Source organism: Zeugodacus cucurbitae, chromosome 6 (genome assembly GCF_028554725.1).
Source record: "Zeugodacus cucurbitae isolate PBARC_wt_2022May chromosome 6, idZeuCucr1.2, whole genome shotgun sequence".
Taxonomy (NCBI): Eukaryota; Metazoa; Arthropoda; class Insecta; order Diptera; family Tephritidae; genus Zeugodacus; species Zeugodacus cucurbitae.
In genome coordinates, this window is record NC_071671.1 from 60,422,589 (window position 1) to 60,444,013 (window position 21,425).

General features: G+C 35.4%; 2 protein-coding genes across 3 annotated transcripts in view; one reads left to right on the forward strand and one right to left on the reverse strand.

The window, feature by feature from the left end:
* The window catches only part of LOC105218576 (apoptosis-stimulating of p53 protein 2), a 224,699-nt gene that overhangs the window by 131,404 nt on the left and 71,870 nt on the right, over positions 1 to 21,425 (reverse strand). The window lies entirely within an intron of this gene.
* The window catches only part of LOC105218657 (GTP-binding protein RAD), a 115,313-nt gene that overhangs the window by 9,771 nt on the left and 84,117 nt on the right, over positions 1 to 21,425 (forward strand). For both annotated transcript variants that reach the window (XM_054233759.1, XM_011194381.3), the window contains exon 2: positions 10,540 to 10,575. The gene's annotated coding sequence lies outside the window, so the exon portion shown is untranslated. The remainder of the gene's footprint in view (positions 1 to 10,539; positions 10,576 to 21,425) is intronic.

The window sequence follows — 21,425 nt, forward strand, 5'->3', positions numbered from 1 at the left end:
TAGACTTGCAAACTAGATTAGAAGCAAAGTCAAATGTATGCAACAACAAAAACACTGCCATGCAAATTGCATACCGTTACGCATGCGCCAACGCTACGCTACGCTGCAATGGACTGGTTCGAAAATTTTAATTGAATTATGATTAAAATGCTTCTATGTCAGTCAGAGAGAGAGAGAGAGAGAGAGAGCACGGACGAGTGACTATGCAAATCAGCAGTGTATACAACAACAGTAAAAGCTACAAGCAGTTTCCAAAACAAAGCCATATTTGGCCAACGCACGCACTGCTTTGCTTTTGTTGTCGTCGAATGACAGCGTCAGTCTGGCGCTTACTGACATACGAGTATGCATGCAGCGCATACGCACAGACATTGTCAATGGCAAGGACTGCAGTTTGCAAGTGTATATTGCTGTCGCTGTTGTTGTTGTTTGTTGCTTCTTCACATTATTTGTTGTTGTTGTTGTTAGTGTTTATTATTGCTTGTAGCGAGTTTTCATGTCATGTTTTTCCGAAAAGACATGCATGCCTTGTGCCCTTTTTGGCACCTAAACAAATGCGATGGCACGACATGCGAACGCAGCAAAGTCACTTCATATAACGGCACTTCTATGGTGGTGAATATGTTTAGGTGTAAGCGTACGTGCCACAGCGTATGCACAGGCACGCAAATGTTTCCAAAAGTTGTTGCAGAATTTTTTCGATTTTTTTTTTTCAAAAATTTTTCCACTCAGAAAAGAAAGCGTAGTGTTTCCATTGTGTTCCGGCATTATTTTCATACGCTCGCCATTGTGTGGCGTAATTCACTTTACCAACACCAGCTGAGACTGAGGCTTTTCTCTCCGGTGTAAGTTTATGTTGCACACAGCGATGATGAGAATGTGGCACGTTGATGCATGCGAAGTGGCACGCAGACTAACTTTTGTGCGGCAAGAACAACAAGTATTGTTATTTGTATAAATGTAAATTTACAGTATTACATATGCATATTTTATACTAGACTTAGGCTTGTTAGGCATTGTTCCATCGTTGCAACAACATTTAACAGCCCAGTAGTTATGAAGTCACATTTGCTACATCAGTCAGATTATTTAAACCAACATAATGTATGCATATTTATAAGTATCTGTTTGTGTATGTATGTATGTAGATAAAAGCCAAGAGTTAGCATTTACATTTTATGCACTTGAATAGCCGAAACTTTTGTAATTTCCTGTCATTTTTGTTCATAGAAAGTAAAACCGATTGAATGCTTCAACCTTTTCAGCATTTCCACTTGATGTTTTTGGAACAAAGGAAAGAATTAAACAAACTTTCATGTGTAATGACTCGAAAATTGATAGAAATGTGAAAAAAAATTAAAACAAAAAAATATATATATTTTTTTTAATATGGCAACCCTCACAATTTTAGTGCCACTTTCAATGATGAAGTGTCTATTCACGAAAGTTAAGTCACCGAATATTTTTCACTTTTATAAATTGTACATTTGGAGTTTAAAAAGTGTTTGTTGACACCCCCTGTAGAGATATACTACAGTTTCTTTGGAGCATCCTCAAGCGTTTAGATATTCTTGTGGACTGAAATGACAATTTTCTAACAAAACGAAAAACTCAAAAACCAATATAACAAGTAAGGAAGGGCTAAATTCGGCTGCAACCGAACATTTTATACTCTCGCAATTTAATGATGTAATTTTATAAAGACAACACAATTCGACCCATATATTCGGCATAAAGTTCAATAGAATAACGAAAACCATCATAAATAATATATGGGGACTGAGGTAATTCCTAAACCGATTTCACTCGTTTTCACCACCAAGATACAATGCATCGAAGACTATACGCTCACTTAATTTAATATTACTTATAATTAGGTATATGGGATCTGATGGAAGTTATGACCCGATTTTTACCATTTCAGGTACAGAGAGAAACTGTTATAAGAAAAAAATTCAGAGGGAATGAATTACATAAAAATATATAAATATATATATATAAGATTCACCTATATATTCGGTGAAAAGTTACCATGGGGCACTGAGTTCTTCATGTTCGATATCAGGGGCCTTGAAAAGTCATGGTTCGATTTTGACAATTTTTCCACAAGTGATGTCACAGCTCAAATACAGTATTTGTGTAAAGTTTTATTCCGCTAGCTTTATTGGTTCCTAATGTAGGAATAAGAATATAAAGTGAAGTAATAAGATGAAATTCAAAATTGAGTTATATGGGAAGTAGGCGTAGTTGTGAACCGATTTCGCCCATATTCCACCCGTGTCATCAGGGTGTCAAGAAAGTGTTATATACCGAATTTCATTGAAATCATCGAATAGTTCTTGAGATATGGTTTTTGACCCAGAAGTGGGTGACGCCACGCCATCTCAGTGCAGCTTCCTTCTGCCATTTCTTATGTAAAATTTGGTGTTTTTGACGTTTTTCGTTAGTGAATTAACGCACTTTTAGTCATTTTCAACCTAACCTATGTATGGGAGGTGTGCGTGATTATTATCCGATTTCTTTCATTTTTGGACTGTATAAGGAAATTGCTAAAATAAACGACTGCAGAAAGTTTGGTTTATATGGCTTTATTGGTTGCGAGTTATATACAAAAAACCTATTTGGGGGCGGGACCACGCTCACTTCCCCAAAAAAATTACATCCAAATATGCCCCTTCATAGTGCGATCCTTCATACCAAATTTTATTTCCATAGCTTTATTTATGGCTTAGTTATGACACTGTATAGGTTTTCGGTTTCCGCCATTTTGTGGGCGTGGCAGTGGACCGATTTTGCCTATTTTCGAAAGCAACCTCCTCAGGGTGCCAAGGAACATGTGTTCCAAGTTTCATTAAGATATCTTAATTTTTACTCAAGTTATCGCTTGCTCGGACAGCCGGACAGACGGACGGACAGACATCCGGATTTCAAATCCACTCATCATCCTGATCATTTATATATATATAACCCCATATATAACTCTTATATTTCTTGGTGATACAAACAACAACAAGGATGGAGTCATATGTAGAAGTTCACGTAAGTGAGGAAAGTTTCTGACTGCCATTCAGTTGGGAGTGGCCAGGAACGATTCTTTTACATGTGGCTCAAGCAGCTCACAACTTCCGGTCTTAGACCAAGTATCCTCTGGGTAGCCAACAGACATCCGTCTGGAAGCGAGCTAAAGTGAGAAGGCGAATCCCGCTTATGCGGTTGTGCGTAGGGCTTGGGACCCACCACATAAAAACGAATAACCAGTGAATAAGAAACACAGGCCCCGGATGAGAAACCCCCCTTTTGATGACGACCACGGCAAACGTATAAAGGACTATGATTTAAGGGCATGCACCTGGAATGTCCGGACCCTTAATTGGGAAGGTGCCTCTGCCCAGCTGGTTGATGTCCTCGTAAGAGTAAAGGCTGACATCACCGCAATCCAAGAAATGCGATGGACGGGACAAGGACGGAAGAAGGTGGGTCCTTGTGACATCTACTACAGCGGCCATATAAAGGAGCGCAAATTCGGTGTGGGATTCGTGGTGGGAGAGAGACTCCGTCGTCGAGTCCTGGCATTCACTCCGGTGGATGAACGTCTAGCCACAATCCGCATCAAAGCGAGGTTCTTCAACATATCGCTGATTTGCGCCCACGCCCCGACGGAAGAGAAGGACGATGTGACCAAAGATACCTTCTATGAGCGCCTAGAACGTACCTATGAGCGCTGCCCCCGCCACGATGTCAAAATCGTGCTTGGCGATTTCAACGCTAGGGTGGGTAAAGAAGGTGTCTTTGGCACAACAGTCGGAAAATTCAGCCTCCATGACGAAACATCACCAAACGGTCTGAGGCTCATCGACTTCGCCGGGGCCCGAAATATGGTCATCTGTAGCACTAGATTCCAGCATAAGAAAATCCATCAAGCTACTTGGCTGTCCCCGGATCGAATCACTCGCAACCAGATCGATCATGTTGTGATAGATGGACGACATGTCTCCAGTGTTTTTGATGTGCGTACGCTTCGTGGTCCCAACATCGACTCGGACCACTATCTTGTAGCAGCTAAGATACGCACCCGCCTCTGTGTAGAAAAGCGCACACGTCAACAAACACAAGGAAGGTTCGACATCGAGAAGTTGCAATCACAACCGACAGCCGAACGATTTTCTACTCGACTTGCACTCCTGCTCTCTGAGAGCACTCATCAGCATCTCGGTATAAGGGAGCTGTGGGACGGCATATCAAACTCCTTACGTACAGCTGCAACCGAAACCATTGGCTTTCGGAAAAGCCAAAAAAACAGCTGGTATGATGAGGATTGTCGTCTCGCAGTGGAGAGAAAACAGACTGCCTACATCGCAATGTTGCGATCGACCGCAACACGAGCGGGATGGGAAAGATACCGAGAGCTGAAGAGGGAAGCGAGACGCATTTGCAGAAAAAGAAAGAAAGAGGCAGAAATGCGTGAGTATGAAGAGCTTGACAAGCTGGCCGACAGGGGTAATGCTCGAAAATTTTACGAAAAGATCCGGCGACTAACTGAAGGTTTCAAGACCGGAGCACACTCCTGTAGGACCCCCAGCGGTGATCTAGTGGTTGATGACCAGAGTATACTGTGTTTGTGGAGGGAACACTTCTCCAGCCTGCTGAATGGCAGTGAAAGTACAACACCAGGAGATGGCGAACCCGATTCCCCAATCGACGACGATGGAACAGATGTTCCATTGCCCGACCGTGAAGAAATTAGAATAGCAATTACCCGCTTGAAGAACAACAAGGCGGCGGGGGCCGATGGATTGCCGGCCGAGCTATTCAAATACGGCGGCGAAGAGCTGATAAGGTGCATGCATCAGCTTCTTTGCGAAATATGGTCGGAAGAAAGCATGCCCGACGATTGGAATCTCAGTGTACTCTGCCCAATCCACAAAAAGGGAGACCCCACAATCTGCGCCAACTATCGTGGGATAAGCCTCCTTAACATCGCTTATAAGGTTCTATCGAGCGTACTGTGTGAAAGACTAAAGCCCACCGTCAACAAACTGATTGGACCTTATCAGTGTGGCTTTAGACCTGGAAAATCAACAACTGACCAGATATTCACCATGCGCCAAATCTTGGAGAAGACCCGTGAAAAAAGGATCGACACACACCATCTATTTGTCGACTTTAAAGCTGCTTTCGACAGCACGAAAAGGAGCTGCCTTTATGCCGCGATGTCTGAATTTGGTATCCCCGCAAAACTAATACGGCTGTGTAAGTTGACGTTGAGCAACACCAAAAGCTCCGTCAGGATCGGGAAGGACCTCTCCGAGCCGTTCGATACCAAACGAGGTTTCAGACAAGGTGACTCGCTATCGTGCGACTTCTTTAACTTGATGCTGGAGAAAATTATAAGAGCTGCAGAGCTAAATAGAGATGGTACAATCTTCTACAAGAGTGTACAGCTCCTGGCGTTCGCCGATGATATTGATATCATCGGAAACAACACCCGCGCCGTTAGTTCTGCTTTTTCCCGCCTGGATAAGGAAGCGAAGCGAATGGGTCTGGTGGTGAACGAGGACAAGACGAAATATCTCCTGTCATCAAACAAACAGTCAGCGCATTCGCGTCTTGGCTCCCACGTCACTGTTGACAGTCATAACTTTGAAGTTGTAGATAATTTCGTATACCTAGGAACCAACATTAACACCGATAATAATGTCAGCCTTGAAATCCAACGCAGAATCACTCTTGCCAACAGGTGCTACTATGGACTGAGTAGGCAATTGAAAAGTAAAGTCCTCTCTCGACGAACAAAAACTAAACTCTACAAGTCCCTCATCATTCCCGTCCTACTTTATGGTGCAGAAGCGTGGACGGTGTCAACATCCGATGAGACGGCACTAGGAGTTTTCGAGAGAAAGGTTTTGCGGAAGATTTACGGTCCCTTAAACATTGGCAACGGCGAATACCGCAGAAGATGGAATGATGAGCTGTATGTGTTGTTCGACGACATAGACATAGTCCAGCGAATAAAAAAACAGCGGCTACGCTGGCTGGGTCATGTTGTTCGAATGGATGAAAGTGCCCCAGCTCTGAAAGTTTTCGATGCAGTACCCGCTGGTGGAAGCCGAGGAAGAGGGAGACCTCCACTCCGGTGGAAGGACCAGGTGGAGAAGGACCTGTCTTCACTTGGTATTACCAATTGGCGCCAAACCGCCAAAAGGAGAGATGCGTGGCGCACTGTTGTGGACTCGGCTATAACCGCGTAAGCGGTTTCTACGCCAGTTAAGAAGAAGAAGAAGATACAAACAACCGTTATGTGAACAAAACTATAATACTCTGTGCAACAGGTTGCGAGAGTATAAAAATTAAACAGAAAATATTCAATAAAGCATGCATTTAAGATAAATTATGAAATAGAGTTGCCACATATCGAAAAAGAAAACAACACACACAAACAACTTTCAAAAGATAATAAGAATAGTAATAGAGAGAACTGAAGGTCATTTAAAAAATTTTAAATTTATAAAAATATTAACAGAGTTGCCACCTATCAGAAAAAATTAAACTGAGTAAATTAAAAAAGATATGTAAGTATATGAATCTTAAGAGGAGTTTCTAACTAATAATACAGTGGATTTTATTTTGAAAATATTATGCGATAAGTCAATCAAGCGAGAATCACAAATATATAATAATCACCAATATATTAAGGATTCGTTGAGAATTCTCAAAATGAGCAAAAATGAGCAAGACAGGATGCCTCCCCAAGTTAATTCTGAGAGGTTTTCTCGGCGATTAAGTACTAGTATCGGAGAGGTACATATATTGCATCCAAAGCTAGTAATTTTCTTAAGAAGCTAAGAATATTCCTTCGTCATATTTTTCCAAAAATGTCTTCTTGAATTAAAGTTTTCTATAATCCACCTGGCGGCAACTAAAAATAGCGCAATATTAACACCTCATCAAATTAATAATATTGCCTACGCAAATACCTCCCTCTCCAAAGTTTATTTGCGGTCTACTTTCTTCGATTTATCTCATAAGCTCTTCGCATATTTAATCAACCAAATATAAACAACAAATTCCGTTGAAACGCTAAGAGCCATGTTGACAGACACAGTGAGCTCCCTGCTACCGCATAATTCCTACTTCTTAGTTACTAGTTAACGGCAGCCAGCTTAAAATAAGCTCATCATTGTTAGCGAAAAATTTCGTACATTTTAATTTCTCTTTCACTGTCACTTTGTGCACCCTTTTTCATGATATTCTAGTTTTCCAGGTACTGGCCTTCAGCGGGATTTGTCTACCGTTTGGCGGACGAAACTTGTCTTACTTCATAAACTCAGTTTTCTTTTGAAATCACCCTTCCACTTTGGCTTTGTTTGTGTAATTCTTGTGTAACTTTTGTCACAATTCCTTCAACTTCTGTTATTTACACACTGCGCTGCGTTGGCACACCTTTTGACTCCCGCCACTTGCTTTCTGCGTATGCCTGCTATGTCTGGCTGTGCTCTGCTATGTCATGCGCTAATGGGCACTTCAAAAATTGCTACTAATATTCTTGTTAGTGACTAAATTAAAGTCATATCAGTGCAACATTTAGACTACACATATAGAGTCATTTACTTGCTGCCTTTCACCCTAATTGCCATTCAATTTTCCTTTCACTTTTACTTGGAGAAAGTTCACAAACTTTTTATGTTTTTTTTTGTTTTTCTCTCTCTGTTTCTTGTTGTTGTTCTATCGTTAGTCCCCCTTTTGTTAATATACTTGATAAAGTCTTCCACATTCATAATGCACCCAAATTAGCAAATTATCTTCTATCACATGCATTTATTTGTGTGTTTCCATAAGTAAATGGTTAAATGTAGCATAAAAGTTGCTCGAATAGTATTGTTAAGGAACTAGTTCAATTGTTAAGGCACGTTTGACAACTTTTTTCATTTTTTTAATTTTTTTTTTTTAATTTTTTTTCTGAACCATCAACATCTCAAGAATATTGTGTTAAAGTTTTAGGTCATTCGGAGAAAAACTAACGAAGTTACAGCAGGTTGAATAACGGTACCTCCAGCTACCGGCGCTGAGTGTACAAAACTTTGAATCGATTTTCCAGCGACGAAACAAACCTTACCCCCCTTAATTTACTGTACTTAGTTTAATACAGCATAAAGAATGAGGAAAGATTTTAAGTAAAATAAAATTTTAAATGAAAGAAATTATCGATAGGGTTGCCACCATAATTATAATAGAAATATTTTTATTATTGTAAAAATTGGAGATTATGTGGAGTTTAACCGAAGAGGATTAAAAAATGTTAGTTTAGATATAACAAAAGGTAGATACGGCTATATGATAGACAGGGTTACCACATATTAAAAATTATTAAAATATATAATACATAACTATTTATTTAATACGAGCAAATGCTGAAATTTTAAGATATCTACTAAAACAACTTTTAATGGCACACACATTTCTTCCGCCTCCAGTCGCCAGCTACAGCTAATAAAGCACCAAAAAATCAGTTGCTGCATATGTCAACATAATAAACTCTCAATTGTGTAGTAAAAGGCATGCAAATATGCGACTGAAGTGTTCGACTTACTTATGAATATTAAAATACAGCACCATTTACCCACTCAACGATGCCCGAAAATGCGCTAAAGCTCTCAAGCATTTTATTTACTGAGTGCTCAGCGAGGGGCAACATTTGTTTACATATTTTTATGGCAAATAAAAATGAAGGAAAGAATGAATTTAAAAGGAAAAGAAATGCGCCGGAGCGCAGTGGTACAAAAATATGTAAAGTAGCAGAAAAAGTATAAGAAAAAAAGTATAGAAAAAATGGTTAGACTACAAAAAATGTATCTCAAGAGAAGATTTTATTCAGATAAAGGGTGAAGTTTTGAGTGTAGCAAGTTCTTAAAGGGGAAGTGACATTAATTTTTGTTTAATTAATTATTTTGAATTTTTTATGCTAACAAAAATCGAAATTATATCAAAAACAGAAATTTTAGAAAAAATAAAACACATGTATGTATATATGTAGATATTCACATAAATACTTATATGAAATGATAAATGATTATGACTTGGGATTTCCACGCGCACACACATTTATGAGCAATTTTCAATAAACCATGCTCATTTGCCTTGATTGAGATATATGCACTAATGCTGCCACTTATTCGAAATATGTGGGCGTACTTTTTTAACGCCATTTTTTCCCATATTTTTTTTAATTTTTTATTTTAATTTTTCACAAATATTGTAAAAAAAAAATTCCCAAGCACATTTGAAATATTTTCGCTGTGAGTAATCAATGAAATTTCGGTGCTTTTGTTATTCAATCATACAATTTTTCTGTGGATTTTTCATTAAATATATTTCGTTCATATTTTTTCGGCATTTAATGTCCGTTTTTTGTTATTCATAATTTTTTCGCTTATTTTATATTATTTTATTTTATGTTTTTTTGTTAGCTTATAGCTTTTTGTGACAACACATTTTCGCGACTTGTTATTCGCATGTTGTTATCGCAGCAGACGTCAAGGCAAATTAGCGCAGCAAAAAAATTAAAAAATCACAATAATTTTTTTTTTGTGAAATGGCAAAATGTGACAGAAAAATGTCGAGAACTATCTGTTTTTAGTTATATGAGTATATACATATATAGTACATATTTAATATATATATTTATTTTTGTATCTCAGACAACAGGTCGCTGAAAGCGCTCATTACTTAATTTCTCTTTACAAATTAATTTTTTGTTGTTTTGCTTTGCAATTTTTAAAATTTTTACGTTAAGTAAGTCTGCAAGTGCGTGTTTTTGACTGACAAGTAAAGATAGCGACCGACTAGTATAGTCTCAACAAATATAGGACAAGGAGATTTATTTATAAAATGTTAAAAAAAATTTGCATTTAAATTTGAAATGCTTTAAAATCACTGAAGTGCCAAGAGAATTAGTGAATGAAAGCTGTTACCAAGCATAAGAATTCCAATTTCCAAAAAAATATATATTTTTTTTACGTCCAAGTCGGTAGCAATTGTTACTATTGCCAGACCAACAAAGACCAAATATATTTTTAAAGAAAATAATTCATATTTCATAAACATATTATCAAAATATATGAAAGACAAAAACTATAAATTTTAAATTTTATTGATTTAAAGCAATTTCATATTATTTTATCAAACAAAATTTCCAATTTTTGACAGTTTTCCATGTCAGTTATTATAAATAATATTTACACCTTAGACGTCATGCCAGTTGATTTGTATATGACTTTAGAATTTTCTATATTATTATTATATTACATATTTCAGTTTCTATTAATAATATATTATTTTGATATTCAATTGTCTACTCATTATTCTGCCTTTCAGGCGTTATTTTCATTGTCAGCTGTTCACATGTTGATGAAAACTGACAGTTGAACAACGTGTGCAGTCAAATAAAATTTTATTTATTTTGTTTAAACTAAATTATTATCGACTTGTTTACACATGTAATATAAATAAAGTTTATTTTAATATAATTTTTTTTCATTTCAGTCAAATTCAATCCTGCCCGATTTGTGTTGATTTATTGTGAGTAAAATTATTTTCATATAAATATGTTCACGTTAAAATGTTTATTAAATTTAGATAAATGCTCTTTATATATTATTTTCAATCAATACGATTAGAATTTTACCAAGTTAATAAAGCGCGAACTTCCTTTAGTTCTGATCAAGTATATTGAGGCGGTGCGTATACGTAACCTTAAGATTTTTACTATTTTTATGTGGAAGAGTTACATAGATTGAATACGAAAGTTGAAGTTGTAGACAATTTGATGAAGAGTTAATGATATTATAATCCAATAAAAAGGTATTACAACTAAGCTCTGAAATTTCTAAGCAGAAAAAATAATATTTACAGCACAGAACCATTTCTATTGACAGCTTGTATACACGCCAACCAAATAATACTTCACTCATTCCTTCTTTACATATAAAAATTATATTATTAAATGACATAGTTATAGGTATTTCTTAACACAATCCCACTCAAACTCAATAAAAAAAATCTCAAAAACAAAATATTGAAACTGGCGTACTTTGTTAGCCGCCACAACAAGAGCAAAAACAAATAATAAAAAAGAAAAATATGTTATACTAAGCCCCTAAAAACGCGTATAGTATTTGTTTTCGGTTTAGGCCAATTAATAAACATTTTTATTATGGTTAGACGCATATTAAATGGTTATTTGTAGTTTGCATAATTAATGCATAATTTATGGCATGAAATAATAGGCGAAAACTTGGACGAGCGATTATTTAAATGTACAAAACAAAAAATATATATACATTTATATTTATATATATAGATATAGATATATTTTAAAGTATAAATAAAAAATAAATAAAATATATATTTCATAAAAACAAAGTCTCAAAGAGAGCCAAGGTTCAAATTTTATTAGTTCAAAATTCCTAAATATTTGCTGCTTATATTTTAAAAATAAAAATATAACAAGTAAGGAAAGGCCTAAGTTCGGATGCGAACATTTTACACTCTCGCAATTTATTGATGAAATTTTATTTAAAAAAATACGATTCAACCCCTATATTCGACATAAAGTACAATAGAATTACTAAAATCATCATATATGTTCGATATCCGGGGCCTTGAAAAGTTATAGTCCGATTTCGACAATTTTTCCACAAGTGATGCCGCAGCTCTAATACAGCACTTCTATAAAGTTTTATTCCGCCATGGGTTCATGGGTACATAATGTATATATTATTAAGTGAACGAATCAGATGGATTTCAAAATTGAGTTATATGGGAAGTAGGCGTGGTTGTGAACCGATTTCTTTTTATTTTTATTGGTACATACATATTTATGCTATATTCGCTTCCTCCTGTGTTTCGTTATTTATTCGTTGCTTCTAAATGGCAATAGATGGTGATAAATAAACTTTTAGTGCTCAACAACTTGTTGCATTTATTGATTTATGCACTATTTGAGACGCGTGTAAAGAGTTATGGGTACTTTTAGAATCAAAAAATGTATTTCAACCATCTTTTTTTGTGCATTGCAACTCATTTTCTAAGTATAGTATAGGCAGTATTTTCTTCCATTGACTTTATATAGTAATTCAAATTTTACAATAAAAGTGTCTTCCTCTTTCAGTAGGAATCCGAAGTGAAACTGGATATTTGAATACATTTTATCGCCACCACCTTAGACCGTTTTTGTTTTTATATTACTACAAAAGAAACTATTTTAACAGTTAAAAAGTAGTTCCCAGTTCATAATCATAACTTTTCAGTGCTCTCAGCAATTCACCGGATGCCACCGGCTGCACTCATATCTACACTCAACCTACAAACAACAATAAGCAATAATCTCTTTATAACCAGACTCGAAAATTGTGCTGTCTGCAGCTGCAAGGAAAGTTTGGCGGTAGATATAATAAGTGTAGTCTACTTGCAGGCGCACAAACTCATTCGCAGGGGAAACTCAACTAAAAAGCGCATATTTGCAACAACAATAAACAGCTAATTCGTGAAACACATATTTTTATAGCTTTCACTGAAATCTCAAATGCGCATTAACTAATTTATTATTTAACGTATAACTGTATTATTGGCCATTATGCTGTGCTGCTTTTCAAGTCGGACTTTTATTGTTTTGAAAAATGCGCGTTTAAACTTTTATTTATTTTTCGCATTTCTATATTTCTCTCTCTGCCTCTCTGGTATTAATATCAATTACAACAACTGACAGCTGCACAAATTAAAACTTTGAGCATGTTAGTGTCAAGTGGCATGAATTGCTGCAATAACTAATTGGAAAGTGATTAAGTGGCAGTTGGTGATTTTTGTTATTAGTGTAAAACAAGTTGTTCATATGATTTATGATGTGCATTAAGCGCTTAAAAGGCTACTTCATTTTGTACTTATACTCAATATTATCAGCAGAGAGTATGAAAAATAGAAATGTCATTATTAGGAAGTTAAAAAATATATCTGAGAATGTTCAAAGGAACTCGAAATATGATATCCAATGACATATAAGATCTCACAATTTAATTAGAAATTTTTTAGTAAAAATGTCTCTTACTGAATTAAGATTGCTTATTAAGGACCACTAATTAAATATAATTTATTAATAAATTGAAGTTTTAAAAATAAATAACTCAATTATCAAGAATTTTCGAACGTGACAATTAAAATTTATCAAAAATGTGTTGCTAATTTCCAAAAAATCGAAGGACTTCCAAGACTTTTTTACATACTTTCGGATGTATGCTTCCTCTTGCCTTAAGCCACATATCTACTTGCACTTTTGTACATAAAAAAACTACAATAAAAACAAGCATTGCTGTCAATTAAGCGCGGCACACGTGTATTAAGCACTAAAACAGCCATATAAATAACTAAATAGATTTGAGCTCGTAAAAAACGAAACACAATCGACGCGCCATAACACGCATGCATTCAAGTTAACTTCTTTTTTATTGTCTGAGATGCTTTGAGAGTGCAAAAAGTCAGAGAAAACGAGAGATAATGTAACGGGAAATGTATAAAAAGACGTTTACTAATGTCTTCATAGCAAAAAATAGAGCAAACATTGACGCCTTAAGCTTAGGTTAACTAAATGCCTTGTGGTCAGTCACAAAATAGGATATTTAGGTTTATATGTTTTAGGTATGTATCCACTGCGCGCTGTTTTGTCAGCAACTTAGAAGAGTATTAAGGTTAGCATAAGCTGCGGTAATTGCTTGAATATTCCTTCTAGTATTCAGGATCAACAACAGTGTAGTCAGTCTGAGCCATTTTATAAATGTGTGTTTATATTTATGTAGTCACTGCTTTTCCATACCAAAAAATACCTAAATTTTCTTGATAATAGTGTGTCGTGGTGCTAAAAATGGATTATATCAGTTCATTATTTTCTCAAGCCAATGTACCAAATATAATGTATTTCGAACTTCCGGTTGACTTTATGATCTAGGTCAGTATCTGAAGAACCATAAGCAAATTGAGTTACCATATTTTCTTAAATTTATTTTTACTAGAAAGAGATATAGTTTTATGTACTGTAGACATTTATAAACGAATTTAAGATATATACCAGTATATAAAACTATACCGCTCTCTTCACAATCCCGGAAGCATCTGCTCACAATTTACTTCAATTATGTCAACACAACAACGAAAAGAAAAAAAAACTACATAAAAAGTGCTATTCAACTTCTCCTTTATGCAAGCGCTAAGCGACAAAAGAATTAATTCTTTACAAGTCGTGTATTCCCAGTAGGCCACTACTTGCCGTGCGCCAGTTTTTCAAGTGGTCAGGAAGTTAATGCAGCACAAAAGACACTAAGAAAACAACCAAAGTGATGAGCAGAAATAAAGAACGGCTTGAAAGAAAACAAGCAAGTTTAATTAACACTACTTTGAAGGAGAAAGAGGACGACAGCATGTATTGTGTGTGAATCATGAGCAGAAGAGGCACTTTAATGTAATAACAATATTATTTTATTTTAATTAACTGACTAGTTAAATGCTTTTGTGATGAAATAAACAAACAAAAAAATGAAGGAAAAAAATTAATGTGTAACTTTACAAGCATTAACAGAAATATATGCACAAATAGGAAAATTCACATATTAATTTCAAAGTACAGCCCTGGAAGAGCAGGTCACTCAGTGCCTTCAAGACTTTAAAATATAACTTGATCAACACTGATTCACTACTTCAGTTCAAAAATAACCGCAATATATTATTACTAATGCCACATCGCATCAAAAACCATTACTTTTATAACAATGATTGTCTATGGAAAACAATGTTACGTATCCGCCCTGACGAACACGTCATACCCATTGTAATAACACAAGTTTACAAATTCAGGTCAACTTTTGGATCTGAGCAGATAAGAACGATTGTTATCTATATTTGATATGCTGAATTCGAATATGCATTTAGTTTTTTAAGATTGATTCTAGTTTCCGAGTTCTCGCATGATGAGTTTGCAAGCGCACAGTAATTAAATACCGATTGATGAAAATTCTCCCAATCTTACAGGCACTGTTTTATAAGTCATTTCAATAAGTTCATTTCATTTGCCAGATTATAGTTTAATAGCAGTAAAATAAAATAAGTAATTAGAGCAAATAAAAATGCAGAGACAGTGTTGCAAAGTTGATTCAAAGTGTTTTTGTTACGTTTGTGGTAGTTATATGATTAAAAAAAAGTGGCAAAATAATAACAAATGCGCTCAAAGATGCGTATCTGCACTACTTTGGTTTCAGAGTAGCAGACACTCATAAGTCATGGATACCGAAATTTATTTGTAACGCATGCAAAACAAAGCTGTATAAGTGGTCATTGAGAGAACGTGAGTACTTTTCCTTTTCAATGCCAACGCTCTGGAGAGAACCTAAAAACCATGTAGATGATTGCTACTTTTGTTTGATGAAAATTAAGGGTATAAATGCAAAAAAATTAGCAAAATATGAATATCCTGATGTATCATCAGTATCAAAGCCAGTTCCACGTACTGCTAATGATTCATTGCCAGTTTGTCCAAGTATAAGTGGAAACGTCCTGGAAACTTTAGCTCCATCACCCCCGAGTAATGATAGCGAATTTGTCATGGAAGAGACACATTTAATTTCGCAAGATGAACTAAGCGATTTGATGCGTGATTTGAATTTGTCCAAACAAAAAGCAGAGTTGCTAGCATCACGGTTGCAGCAATGGAAATATCTAGACTCTCGAACACAAGTTACTTTATACAGAAACAGAAATCAGACACTTCGACCGTTCTTCAAAAAAGAAGACAACATAAGTTTCTGTAACGATATTAATGGTTTATTTAACGAAATGAATACAACGTACGATCGAAGCGAATGGCGTTTATTCATTGATGGTTCCAAATACAGCCTAAAAGCTGCTCTTCTCCAACAGGTAATTGGTATCTTAACTGGGATGCAATCTGGATTCACCAAATTTTGTTGCTTTTTATGCTTGTGGGATAGCCGCGCAACTGAACATCATTATGTGAGAAAAGAATGGCAAAGTCGTACTCAATATGAGCCTGGACAGCAAAACGTCTCCGCTGAACCACTTGTAAATCCACAAGACATTTTCCTGCCACCTCTTCACTTAAAACTAGGCCTTATAAAGAACTTCATCAAAGCATTAAATCGTGAAGGACCGGCTTTTCAGTATTTAGTTAAGTTGTTTCCTAAATTGTCATATGCAAAAATCAAAGAAGGAATATTTGTTGGACCTGATATTAGAAAATTAATGGCTGATAAAAAATTTACAAAATGTTTATCGCCCGATGAAGCAGCCGCAGGGGCATCTTTTCAAAATATCGTTCACCACTTTCTTGGTAATCACAAATCCCCTAATTTTAAGGAAATTATTGGCGATATGTTGCAAAATTATCGAAAGATTGGAGCTAGAATGTCTCTAAAGATCCATTTTCTGCATTCCCATCTCCGCTTTTTCCCCGAAAACTTGGGTGATACGAGCGACGAACAAGGAGAGCGGCTACACCAAGATTTAGCCAAAATTGAAAGAAAATACCAAGGATTTTGGGATGAAAGCATGGTGAGCGACTACTGTTGGACTCTTATACGTGAAACAGATAATAAACAATACAAAAGGCAAAGTTCCACCAATCTTCATTTCTGATATGTTACTTTTAAGTTAATAAAATGAATATTATTTGACTAAACTCATAAAAACTTAAATTCTTGATTATTTCAAAAACTAGAATCAATCTTAAAAAACGAAATGAAGATTCGGATTCAGTGTCATCAATTGTCATAGAAACCACTTTTGGTTGCCCAGATCCAAACCCGTGTATACTTGTGTAATAAAAGCAAATATGACTAGTAAATCTACTAAGCAACTGCTTGCATAACAATAAACATCAATGCAGCGCTGCATCAGTTGACTCATCAACAACAACAACAACAAACTTAAACATACAACAACTAACGACTTAACGTACACGTTGCAAATGATGCCGAACTACAATGGCTGGTTGTTGTATGAAATGATTATAACAAGATCGCACAACTTGTAATTGAATTTATAATTTTATTTTGCAAATGTAATTGGATGCATAGTAGCTGCCAAGAGCGCATCAAACACGTTTTAGCTGCCATGGAATATACTATAAATAGTGGCAAAAAAATAATAATGCATATTAACAGCTGAAAGGATTAAGCGAGCAATGAGTTGTACGACGTGGCAAAAATGAATTGAACAAGGAAATTAACAACTGACACGTTAAATGTTGGCAAATTTACATGATTTTAAAGTGTGTAAATAGTACAATTATTGAATGGATCAAGCCTTCCAAACAATAGGAAGCAAAAGTGATGACCTCTATATAAAACAAGTAAGGAAAGGCTAAGTTCGGGTGCTACCGAACATTTTATACTCACGCAATTTATTTAAGAAATTTTATTAAGATAACGCACAAATTTACCCATAAATTCAGCATAAAGTTTAATAGAATAACGAAAGTCATATATAGATATGAGGGCTGAGGTAATTCCTGAACCGATTTTATTCAATTTCAACAGCAAGGTACGCTATATCCAATACTATACGCTCACTTAATTTTGCTAAGATTTTTGCGTAATAAAGCCCAACGAATTTTTGAAAAACCTATAATTATGTATATGAGAGCTAAGAGATGTTGTGACCCGATTTTAATAATTTTTGGAACAGAGACACACTATTGGAAGAAAACAATTTCCTCTGAATTACATTAAATTAGCTGAGAGATTTACCCATATTTTCGATTAAAATTTAACCTTAGGCGCTGAGTTCAACATGTTCGATATCTGGGCCTTGAAAAGCTATAGTCCATTTTCGACAATTTTTTCACAAGTGATGTCACAGATCATATACAGTATTTGTGTAAGGTTTTATTTCGCTATCTTCATTGGTTCCTAATGTATATATTATAAAGTGAAGGAATAAGATGGAGTTCAAAATTGAGTTATAAAGAAAGTAGTCGTGGTTGTGAACCGATTTCATCCATTTTCCACACATGTCATCAGGGTGTCAATAAAATATTATATACCGAATTTCATTGAAATCTGTCGAGTAGTTCCTGAGATATGGTTTTTCACCAATAAGTGGGCGATGCCACGCCCATTTTCCATTTTGTAAAAAGATCTGCGTGCAGCTTCCTTCTGCTATCATTTGTGTGAAATTTTGTGTTTCTGACGTTTCTCGTTAGTGAGTTAACGCACTTTTAGTCATTTTCAACCTAACCTTTGTATGGGAGGTGGGCGTGGTTATTATCCGATTTCTTTCATTTTTGGGCTGTATAAAGAAACGCCTAAAAGAAACGACTGCAGAAAGTTTGGTTTATATAGCTTTATTGGTTTGCAAGATATATACAAAAAACATATTTGGGGGGCGGGGTCACGCCCACTTTCCCAAAAAAATTACATTCAAATGTTCCCCTCCCCAATGCGATCCTATTTTCCAAATTTTATTTTGATAACTTTATTTATGGCTTAGTTATAGTTCTTTATGTGTTTTTGGTTATCGCCAATTTGTGGGCGTGGCAGTGGTCCGATTCCGCCAATCTTCGAACTTAACCTTCTTATGGTGCCAAGGAACACGTGTTCCAAGTTTCATTAAGATATCTTAATTTTTACTCAAGTTACAGCTTGCACAGACGGACAGACGGACGGACGGACAGTCAGACATCCGGATTTGAACTCCACTCTTCACCCTGATCACTTTGGTATATATAACCCTATATCTAACTCGTTTAGTTTTGGGTGTTACAAACAACCGTTATGTGAACAAAACTATAATACTCTCTTTAGCAACTTTTGTTGCGAGAGTATAAAAATGCTAATTTATTATTATGTCATTATTATGAAATTATGTCAAATTGTATGACAAGTGATTGCAAATTTTTCAACATTTTCAGTGACTTCTTTACCCTTTACCCTTTGGAGCAGTTCGGAATAATTAATCCTTACATACCTAAACTGGCATAAAATTTTCGCCAATTTATGTAGTTTCTTCATTATGTGCAGTTTACATATTGTCAAATTTACTGACGAAATTTTTTTATTAAAAACGAAAAATCCAAACTTAGGCTTTGTAATAAAGTTGGTGTAAAAGGTAACCACACTTAAATTTGACAACTGAATCTCATTAGTATAAATTTCATTGAAATTGCTTGACTGTCAATTTGATGTCATTAAATTTTACGTAGTGTTAACCGTCTGTAAGTCTATCATTATTCAATATAAATGCTTCACAAATTTCTAATAAATATGAATATGAATGACAAATATAATTTGGGAAAATATGAATATATGATAAAAATTTGATTTGATGAAAAATTATTTGAGATATATTTTGACGACAGCATAATCTATCGGTCGTATTTTGGACCCATTTATAACATTTCATATAATAACTAAGTATGAGCGCAGACAAAGCATGCTGTGAAAAGTTCCCCGAAATAATCTTATTGTGCCCGTAAATATTAGAAATTATATGGACGAAAATGAAGCATAGCCAAATTTTGGAACATAACTCGGAATTTTCAATGAAATTTTATCAAAATTAATAAAGTTGCTTTAGGTAGTGCTTTGCATAAACATATGCATCCAGCTACATTTCGTACATATTTTCACCCACAACACTTTTAATTACTTAACAGTTATAGAAAAAACAACATACTCTCCCCCATTTTCAGTTTTAAGCTTGCTGTAAATTTATGAAAATGAATTTTTAATTTTTAATATGAGGAGTAGCGAACTTTCGCTCCAAATGAGAATATATGTGAGCACATACTATGTAAGCATGTATATACATTTATGTTTCATATGCAGCGTTATGCCTGTGAAAAGTGTTTAAGACTGTACTATGTGAAAATTCGAAACTCTTGCCAAACCACTAGAGAAATATGCTGTACCGGCACTTGACAGCTTTCCAAGCAAAGGGGAATGCTAAAATAATTTCAATTTGTTTGCGAGCTTAAGTTAAAAGCCTAACGAGGGTGGAGCGTACTTAAAAAATTTAATAAATCCAGAATTTTTAAGTGTTACTGTTGAAAAAATATTTTTGTAAATTAAAATATGAAATTTGAATTACAAAAAGCTGTCAAGTGGAGCTTTAAGCGCATTGTGGTGTTTAACTTGGCATTGTAGTTATCTGCAGCTTTCGAGCGAGCATTATCTTGAAGACTGAAGTCAAGGTAATAAAGTTAGAGTCCAAATCCAGAGACCAAATCCGGAATGAGAGAAATTCAAAGAAACAGTAGTTTGTTCTTCTTCAGATGGGATCTGGTATACATCCATTTGATTAAAACGTTACCAGAAAAACACTCAAAATTTTAAAAATTAAACTGAAGTTCTCAGAATTTCTTAATATTTTGATACTAAAAGTAGCACTTCTAACTGCCGCACCCAAAATATTGAGAAATATACGTTGAAATTTTGATAATACGTAAAAAGAAATCCGTTTTAAAAGCACAATAAACAAATATCCGTTGCTAAAACGAAAATTGCCTGAGTATCCTTTCAATTTCAGCAGCATTTCATGAGCCATACAAAGCAGTAATTTACGGCTCAGCCAAAATGGCGCTTAAAAGCTTTAAAAACAATGACTACATACAAAGCACACAGCAAAAAAGCAACAAAATGTGGCGGCAACAAGTGGTGGCAAGCACACACGTAACAAAAAACTGTGGCACAAACGAACAGATTTTCGAAAAAAAAACACACAAATCCGAATCAAACGCAAGCATTCACGCAAACCAAACAAAACCAAAAACAACAAAAAGATGGTTGGAGGAGTGTTAGATGGAGGCGTAGCCTAACGAAAGAAAGGAGTGCTGAAAATGGTGGAAGGCAAACAAAATCACAATGGAAACAAAAAAGTTTACATGCCGACAGGCGACCATAAAAATAAATAACATCCGCCCAAAGACAGAGTGCGCGCGCGAAGCATACAAACAAACAAACAAACACGAAGACATAGAAACACTGATAAAACATGAAAGCAAACACAGAAACAGTGGCAACACACCACACCCACTTGAACATACACGCACACACGCAGTGCAACACAGACCGCAGACAGCCACAGAAGTATTATTAAGAAAGAAATGAAATAAAAACAAAAAAGAAAAAGCAAAGAAATCAGGATAATAAAGATAGAGAAGAGGAAAAGGAGGCGTGCGCCCATCCGCGCCAAATAATGAAATGAAAATGCTTGAAGGCGGCATATTTGTGGGTCGTAAAAAGTTTCGTAGAAACTCTGTCAACGTCAACAATGTTGAAAATCACAGACGGACAACAAGCAAACAGATGTCCTGCCGTTGTCACGTTGTCGCTAACAAAGAACGCGGTAAGATAAAGTGGCATACCAAGCGA